This window comes from Peromyscus eremicus, chromosome 8a (genome assembly GCF_949786415.1).
Source record: "Peromyscus eremicus chromosome 8a, PerEre_H2_v1, whole genome shotgun sequence".
Lineage (NCBI taxonomy): Eukaryota > Metazoa > Chordata > Mammalia > Rodentia > Cricetidae > Peromyscus > Peromyscus eremicus.
The window spans coordinates 103,326,385-103,334,520 of NC_081423.1; the positions used below are offsets into that span (position 1 = coordinate 103,326,385).

Consider the following 8,136-nt stretch of genomic DNA (forward strand, 5'->3'; position numbering starts at 1 on the left):
CTTTTGTTCTCACAGACAGAGACCTTTTTAGGTACAGTAGTATTCTAAACCGCACCGTTTTTGATGTTAGCTCAGGTTTATCTGTGTTGCATTAATTTTCCACGGATCTCAGCTGCGGATGCTGGTTCTGGTGTCCGCCATTCTTAGCTTCTTAGCGGCTTCTGGAGCTTTTGAAACCATTCAGACTGCCTACTTTGCAGTCTACTGGGACACTAACCTTTTGTGTGTCGGGTTCTTTCACCATATACGTTAAGAATAGATTCACACTTGACATTTACACTTTTTTTTTTTTTACAAATTCACATATAACATTAACATCTACTTATTTATACTCTTTAAGGGAACTATAGAACTACTTTAGCAAATATATTTATTACTTCTTATATACTTCTTATCTTGTTTCTTATTTAAACTTACATTTGCAACTAGCGTCTTTACTTCTTACAAGCTTATTACTACATGTCTTAAGACTACCTTAGATACTTCTTGCAAGCTTATGTTCTTAAAGGAACTTTATGGATCTATTTTACAAACTTATATAGGGCTACCATTAGCATATATATAATTTAGCAAACACCCAAAGATTTCTTAACACAGATCTAACAAGACAGAATAGTTTCTACAAACTCACATATCTTATTTTCATCTTTTTCTCCTTCTTACTCTTAATCATCATCACTATCTCTATTAGATTCTCTTAACTAGACAGGAAGCACATACATCATTTCTAAAGTTTAGAGTTTCTAGTCAGCTTTGCTATACAACATGGGGATTTAGTGAGTGTTGTCATTATAGAGTTGTGATAGTTGTTGCTAGGGGACTGTAACCTTCCCAGGATGAAGTCACACTCCAAAGTTGCTAGCTCTCTCAGCTGTTCCGGAACCGGCAGAGATGCACTGTCAGCGGTAAACAGTTTTTAACTAGTGGCTGTCCCTTCACCAAATTCATAGTAGTTCCCCTAAGTGCTTCAATTCAGACAGACGTTTCTATTACAGCAGTACTTTTGGTTTGCTCTACAGAAAAACTTGACTTCACGCTGAGGGTGAAATTATCATATTTAGTTGCTGTAAAGCTCTTCACCAAATACTGCACAGCTATTAGGTGATATAAAGTATTTTTCTAAAAGAGCTAGTAAAACCAAAAGCGGCACAGCTCCGAACTCTATTTCCTCACTGTTTGCATTCACCAGTGACAAAACCTCAGAAACACTAATTGAGCCACTTTCATTCTGGTTCCTTTATAGGAGCATCATTGGAGCTGACCCTTCCTTAGTTCCACGCTCCTTACCAGACGCTCTGGTAACCACCAAGCTTCATTCTCCTCTTGTGAAAAAACACAAACACGTCCTCGATCCTATATTAAAACAGAATTGGGACCCTTCCATAATCCTGAGCAGGGATCTTTCCATTTCGCATTACCCTCAGCTAAAGGACCAAGAAGATTGGAGTGAGCTCTAATATGGCCCACAAAGCACGGCAGCTTTCTTTTGTGAATAGCGTCTTGAATTTGTTGAAACATTTTGACTTGATTGTTGTTAGTTCCAATATTTTCACCCAAACTGTTACTATTCAAAGGAGTCAAGAACATAGATGTTCTTTCATGAAATGTATCCTTCATTAGCTTACTTTGAGAAAAAGCATTTTCAGGATTTAGTATTTTCATTTCATTAGCTTTAACTCCTGATGTTATTAGCAGCTGTAATATTTAGCATTGATTTTTTTCATAAGGAACTTTCAGGTGAAGCAACTCTTTTGTAAGACAGCTAGATTTTCTGAAGTTTGTTTCCCATCTATAAAGCAGTCATTTCTTTTTTGAATGCCTGTTTCCTTGTCTCCTTATTAGATTTGCAAAGGAATTACTCATTGCAGTTTGTTCAAAATGCAAAGAACTTTTTTAATTTCAACATAAGTTTCTTCATATCTAAGACAACATTCAGTGTATAAACTGCTTTCTCTTGCTTTCTTAAGGATTTTTAAAGTGGCTTGTTTGCGCTTAAAGGTAGCTTTTTGTCATCCAACTACTGTAAAAATTTGCACAGCTATTAGGGTAAATAAGGCATTTTACCAACGGAGCCCCAAACCGCGAAGCACCTAGCTCTGTATCCTTTCAGTTTTTCATTGGAACTGACACTTAAACTCTTAGACGATTTTCCTCCTTCTTCTTTTAAAAGCTGTATTTTAAGTTTACCATGAACCTATTTTCGAGCTAACAAAAGTGTTTCAGGGCAACGTCGCCATCTTTAGAGGAAAAACTACCTTTCCCAGAATGCATTTCCCTTATATCAGTCCATAATAATATCAGTCCCTTATATCAGCCCCTTATATCATTTCCCTTATATCATTTCCCATCAGTCATTTCCCATAGTTCTTTTTGGATCTGAGAGTCAACTTCTAAGTTCTTTTTTTTTTTTTTTTTTTTTTTTTTTTTTACCAGACTTGCTTACAAATTCTTGCCCGGGAGGTTTGAACAAAGTTTTTTGCTTTTGCAACGGGAGATTTGAACAAGCATTTTCAGCTATGGCACATTGGGAGATTTCTATTCTCTCCTCAGCTGGCTTCAACAGATGTCTCTCCTTCATTTGACACTGGCCCCCAAATCAGAACCGCACCTGCCTCGTTAGTCGGCATTGAGGCTGGCATATCTGATAGCAACTTTCCTCGGGGCTTGTGTTTGTCTTGGCCAGTCAGTGAAAAACAAGATCATGTACAACAGCTTTTCCATAGCTCTTTCAGAGAGATTTTCTCCCACTGATTTTATTCTCATTTTGCTTGTTCCTTCCCCCCAAGATGCAGAGCTTCAGATATCTCAGGCTGCTCTGATCCTCCGCTAGCTGCCTTTGGAGGTAGCCCCTCCCCCCCCCAATCTGCCTCAAACTCTTAGCAGCTTTCACAGGTCATGCATTTTCTGGGGAGGAATATGTCCCTTCTCTTTCTTCAGAGTCTTTCTCCCTGACAGTATCTAGTTTGGTCTCAGTTTACCCCCTCTACCCCAGAAACAGTTTCCGACACTACAGTGGCGGCTTTCCCTGCTACTGAAGGTAGGGGCTTTTTGTCCGTTTCTGTTTTCGGGGTCTGTGTGGTTTGTGTACAGACTGAAAATCTAACAAGGGAGGTTTTTGCCATTTCTAAACTCCTGTTAGGACAGCTGTTTTGCCTCATCAGGCCTTCACCTGGCCCAGTCCCCCAGTGGGTTGCATTTGTTTGTCTGGGTGCTAAAGGACAGAGCTTATGCCAGAGGCAATCACCCCTCAGGGCTACACTCCCTCATCTCACGTGAGTCAGTTGAAACAAAGCTTTTCTCAAAGAGGTGCTTTCTGACAGAAAAGAAAGCTTTACTTCTGGATAGTTCTGTTCTGCCCTGGCTAGGCTCTTTCCCTGGACAGCGTTCTGACTCAGCAGCACAACTGCTTCAGACACAGTTCAGCTTTATTGTTTTCCCAGAAAGGTCCTTTCTCTGATAGGAAAGCTTTTTTGCAGCTGTGGACCTATCATCCCGGGACTTGTAGGAAAGCAGATAACTGTGCCGTTCCCACCGGCTTTAGCTTTGTTTGTTCATTAGCAATCTTCCCCTGGATCCTGCAGCTTCCTGCCTCAGCTCTATGCTCCAGGAAGTTTACCACTGCAGGAACTCTAGTATCCCGGAAATGTACTCCAACTCAGAGACGCTGGCCAGTCGCCTCTGGGGTTTTGCTCAGAAGAGAGGATACAATGCTAACAGAGTTTGCATGCTTCAGGGGATCTTTGCATTAGGACAATTAGGAGCACCTTTTCACAGCTCACTCAGAAACAAAACCCTTGATGCCTCAGCTCGGCTGTAACTGAAAAGTTTGGCTTTTTTGCTTTTCTCAGGTAGTTTCCTGCCCTTTTGGGCTCTCTGTAACTCTTTACCCACACTCTCCCAAGTGTTTCCCTCAGGGTACTCTGACCCACTGTCTTTTACTAGCTTGAAGAGACAAAGCTTAGAAAAGGTTTTTAGGAACTCCATCCCTGCCTCCTGCATCGCAGGGAGGATTTTTAAAGCTTGAAAGAACTTAGAGAGGTTTTGCCATCTTAACAGGTTTGTTGTTTTCTCTTAGAGCTAATCATAGGTGGTCCCCCATACTATTATCTTCAGGTGATTCTAATTTTTGTCCTTCTGAGAGAGAAAGTTAAAGGCTTTAGTTTTTAAGTTTAAGAGAGCTTTTGAGAAAGATTAAGGCTTTTTAGAGAGATTTTTTTCCCCCAAATTTTCCAAGAAAAGCTTTATAGTTTAAGAGAAAGATTTTCCCCCCCCCAGGAGAAAGAAAGATCAACTTTCCCCAAAACTTCTAAACTTTAAACTTTGACTTCTTACACCCCCATTTTTGCCTCAGGGAGAAAACACTTTCTCCTGCTGCTTGGACTTAGCATTTCAGCTGTCCCCAGGTCAAAAGCTTCCATAGGAAACTTTTTCTTCCCCATAAGCTCAGAGAAGAGCTTTTTTACTACCCGTAAAGCCCAAAGATAGATTTTTCCCCCCAGTTTGCATTCATAGCCCCCAAAGTTAGAAAATTGAGGAGTTTTTCTGTCTAATTGCCTTACTTATCTTAAATTTTTTCTACACAGTCTTACACTTCTAAGTTTTTCCTATACTATATTACTACCCTATACCTTATACTTATTTTTCACAGATAGAAATTGAGAAAGGGATAGAAGATAGAAAAGTTTGACAGAGAATTTTGCGCTGCAGCATCGGACATCCTTCCAGTCTGCTTTCCTTTTCTCTCAAGGATAAAACCCCTGCCTCAATAATATATATATAAAATATATATTTTCCATAACATTGGCATGCCTTTCCACTGGCAGGGCTGACTCAGCACTTTCACCAAAAACTCTGTAATAAAACTATTATTTTCCTTTATCTTTAGTCCGTATTACTTTGTCTTTAGTCCCTGTTCATTTGTCTTTAGTCCCCCCCTTTTTAGTCCCCCCTTTTTTTCTTTAGTCCCTTTTTTTCTTTAGTCCCTCTTCATGGCGCCATTCTGTGGGGCATTTACCCACCAACCCCACAGCTCCCCAGAGTTTTCTTGAGTGTGAGCAGCAGGAAATATTAGAAGGATTTATTGCGGAGATAAACAGATAGAAAGTAAAGGATAGCCTCAAGAGGGCCTGGAACCTTTTCCAACGGGCCCTGACTGTCTCTGCCCCAGGGTATTTATAGAGACGCCAAGGGGTGGAGCAAAAGACTCCTCCCCCAGCACAGCCAAGTGCAGACCATCTCAGACACCTGCACTCAGGCCTGTGGTCCTAATCATCCTCTATGTGGACCTGCTGGGTAAAGCCACGAGGAACCCGAAAACGGGCTCCCACAGTGCTTCCCCCCAGTCAGTCCAGTACATGTATGCATGTGCAGGATCCAGAGCAATGGCCCTTGGCTGGTCCAGGTCCTGCCAGAAGAGAACCTTACGGGACGTTCCATTGAGGTCTTGACCACCTGGATGCGGTTGGTCTCCGAGTCTGTCCAGTATAGCTTCTTGCCAACCCAGTCACAGGCCAGGCCATCCGGTGACATGAGGCCAGAGATGACAATGCTCTGTGTAGCAGCTCCAGTCTGGTTCAGGTAGGTCTGTTTGATGGCCTCCTCGCTCACATCTGTCCAGTACACAGCGCCCTTGGAGAACTGGAAGTCGACAGCGGCCGCATCATCCAGGCCGCTGGCCACAATGGTGGACTCCAGCTTCATTCCACCTGCATCCACAAGGCGCACATCCCAGCGGTTGGCAAACAGCAGGAGTGGTGAGGCCGCGGCGGGGGCCATGCTACCACCACCGTCTCCAAGTCGTCATGTCGTCTGGCGGCGGGAGCACATGGCTCCCGGCGCCTCCTGCACATACTTCTCCCAGTTCAGGGCCCAGCGAGTGCTCACCTTTAAGCTGTGAGGGAGCTACACTCTGGGAAGGAGTCTTTGATGAGGAGAAGTACACACAGGCACAGCCTTTCCAATGACATCTGTCCTCCTGCTGGGTTGCAGACCCCTGGAAGACCTGGAGAAAGATGTAAGCAAAGGGAAGCCACCATTGCAAATGTTGAGCGGTTCCCAGGAACTGTGGTCCAGGTTTTTGGTTGAGATAGAGAAGGTCAGTGTCCTCATGGAGGTCCTCATGCAGCTGTGTGCGGAAAGATGCTGGCCCAAGTGAAAGCTGGGGACTTCTTCAGGAGCATAGAGCAGAGGTATGTTACCCGGCTGGTCCACATACAGCCTTTCTTAGTAAGCATCCATTGAGAAGTAGAGGTCCAGTGGGGCTTTGCTCAGCAGCAGCAGCAACAGCAAAGACAGTTTTAGTCCCAGCCCTGGGGTGCTGGACATTGCTTTCGCCGTTGGCTGTGCATGCAAGGGCTGTGGTGGAAGAGCAGGTTGGTCTATGGCGGTGGGGTGCGGCCACACCAAAGGCCATCTCAGCATAGTCACCATTGTCCCCAGGCTCCGAGGACGTTGAGGAGCCAGTAGTGGGGCCCTGGGAAGTGGTAGCCGATACTGGAAGCAGGGGGTAGAGTTCTTCTGGGGTGGGTATCAGAGGCTGCTGCAGAGAAGTTGGGGAGGCAGAAGGATGTGGGGGCAGTGGTGGTGTGGGAATGAGATCTCTGGGCTGTAGCAGGAGCCAGGAAGAGCAGGACGACCATCAGCTGGAGTACTGCCATCTGGTGTCACAATAGCACACACTTGCAGCTCATGTAGCCAGGGCCACTCTTATCAGGAGGGTTTAGCTCCCGTAGTTTGTGTTGCTGAATCTCATGTACAAGTGTGTAGAAGGCATCCTCCACACCCTGCCGGGTCCTGGCTGATGTTTCAATGTAGGGGATGCCATAGCTGCAGGCAAGGTCCTGGGCCTGCCAAGACTTAACAGTACGAGCAGCCAGGTCACACTTGTTCCCCACCAGCACCATTGGTACATCATCCGAGTCCTTTATCCGTTTGATGTGCTCCCTGTACTAATGGATGTTGTTAAAGGACTTGGTGCTGTTGATGGCAAACACACAGAGGAAACCCTCCCCTGTGTGGATGCATTGGTCCCTCACAGTACCACATTCCTCCCAACCTGCTAGGATGTCCAGCAGACATGCATCCCCATCAATGACCACCTGTTTCCGATAGAAGTCCTCTATGGTGGGGTCATATTCATTCACAAAATGATTCTGGATCAGCTGGATGGTCAGGGCACTCTTTCCCACACCTCCAGCACCCACCACCGCAAGCCTGTATTCTGTCATCATTTTTTGTAGAGACTGTCACTCCAGGAGCTCCTGCCCCACAAGGGGCACGAAGGAGTGGCTGGAGAGCAGAAGGCCCTGATTGAGGCCCGATTGGAGTGTGATGGCCTCAGGGTGCAGAATAACTGAATATGGGCGCTAACAGCTATTTGTCAGAGGATATTTGGCTCTGGGGTTAACTCCCTGCGTTTGTAAAAGAGGGTGCCTTTAGGAAGGGCTGACAAACCTATGTTATTTTTTCCTTGTTAGTCAACCTGACCTTGGACATCTTCCTGTTGTGGAGGGGTGGGAAGAAATTTTAGATTTCTGGCTGGGAGCCAGATTGGGGCTGTTTCTCCAAAGGGGAAGATGCAACCATACCCCCTCCTCATAGTAAGCAGGGGATCTGGTCTCCTCCACTGAAGTGTTAGAGGGTCCCTCCATCGTACTTGAATCTGAGGTTTGGGGTTTGATTGACCCCAATGTTTTTGAAATTTGGTTTCATTGGCTCCTTTGGACAGATTCAAAATATTAATAGTGAATAAGGCCTGATGTAACTGAATATGGGGGGTTACTCCCCCTTTTTGTTTTAAAAGCTGTTCTTTAAGGCATTGGTGGTTTTTTTCAATGATTGCCTACCCTTGAGGATTGTGGGGGATTCCTGTGGTGTGTTTTATATGCCATTGCTCGAAGAACTCTGTCATGGCCCTGCTGGTGAAGCAAGGTCCATTATCTGTTTTAATTTGTGATGGCAGGCCCAGAGTAGCAAAACATCGAAGGAAATGGGAATGTGCGTGTTTGGTCCTTTCTCCCGTGTGGGCTGTGGCCCAGCAGGCCCCTGAAAAGGTGTCTATTGATACAAAAATGTACTTAAGTTTGCCAAAGGGTGAGAAATGAGTAACATCAGTTTGCCAAAGGACATTTGGCTTCA

The 8,136-nt window shown here is 44.8% G+C and overlaps 1 pseudogene; it reads right to left on the reverse strand.

Annotated features, from left to right (window-relative positions):
- Window positions 1–6,524: 6,524 nt before the first annotated feature.
- LOC131916521 (GTPase HRas-like) lies at window positions 6,525–7,260 on the reverse strand (annotated as a pseudogene).
- Between the last annotated feature and the right edge of the window lie 876 nt (window positions 7,261–8,136).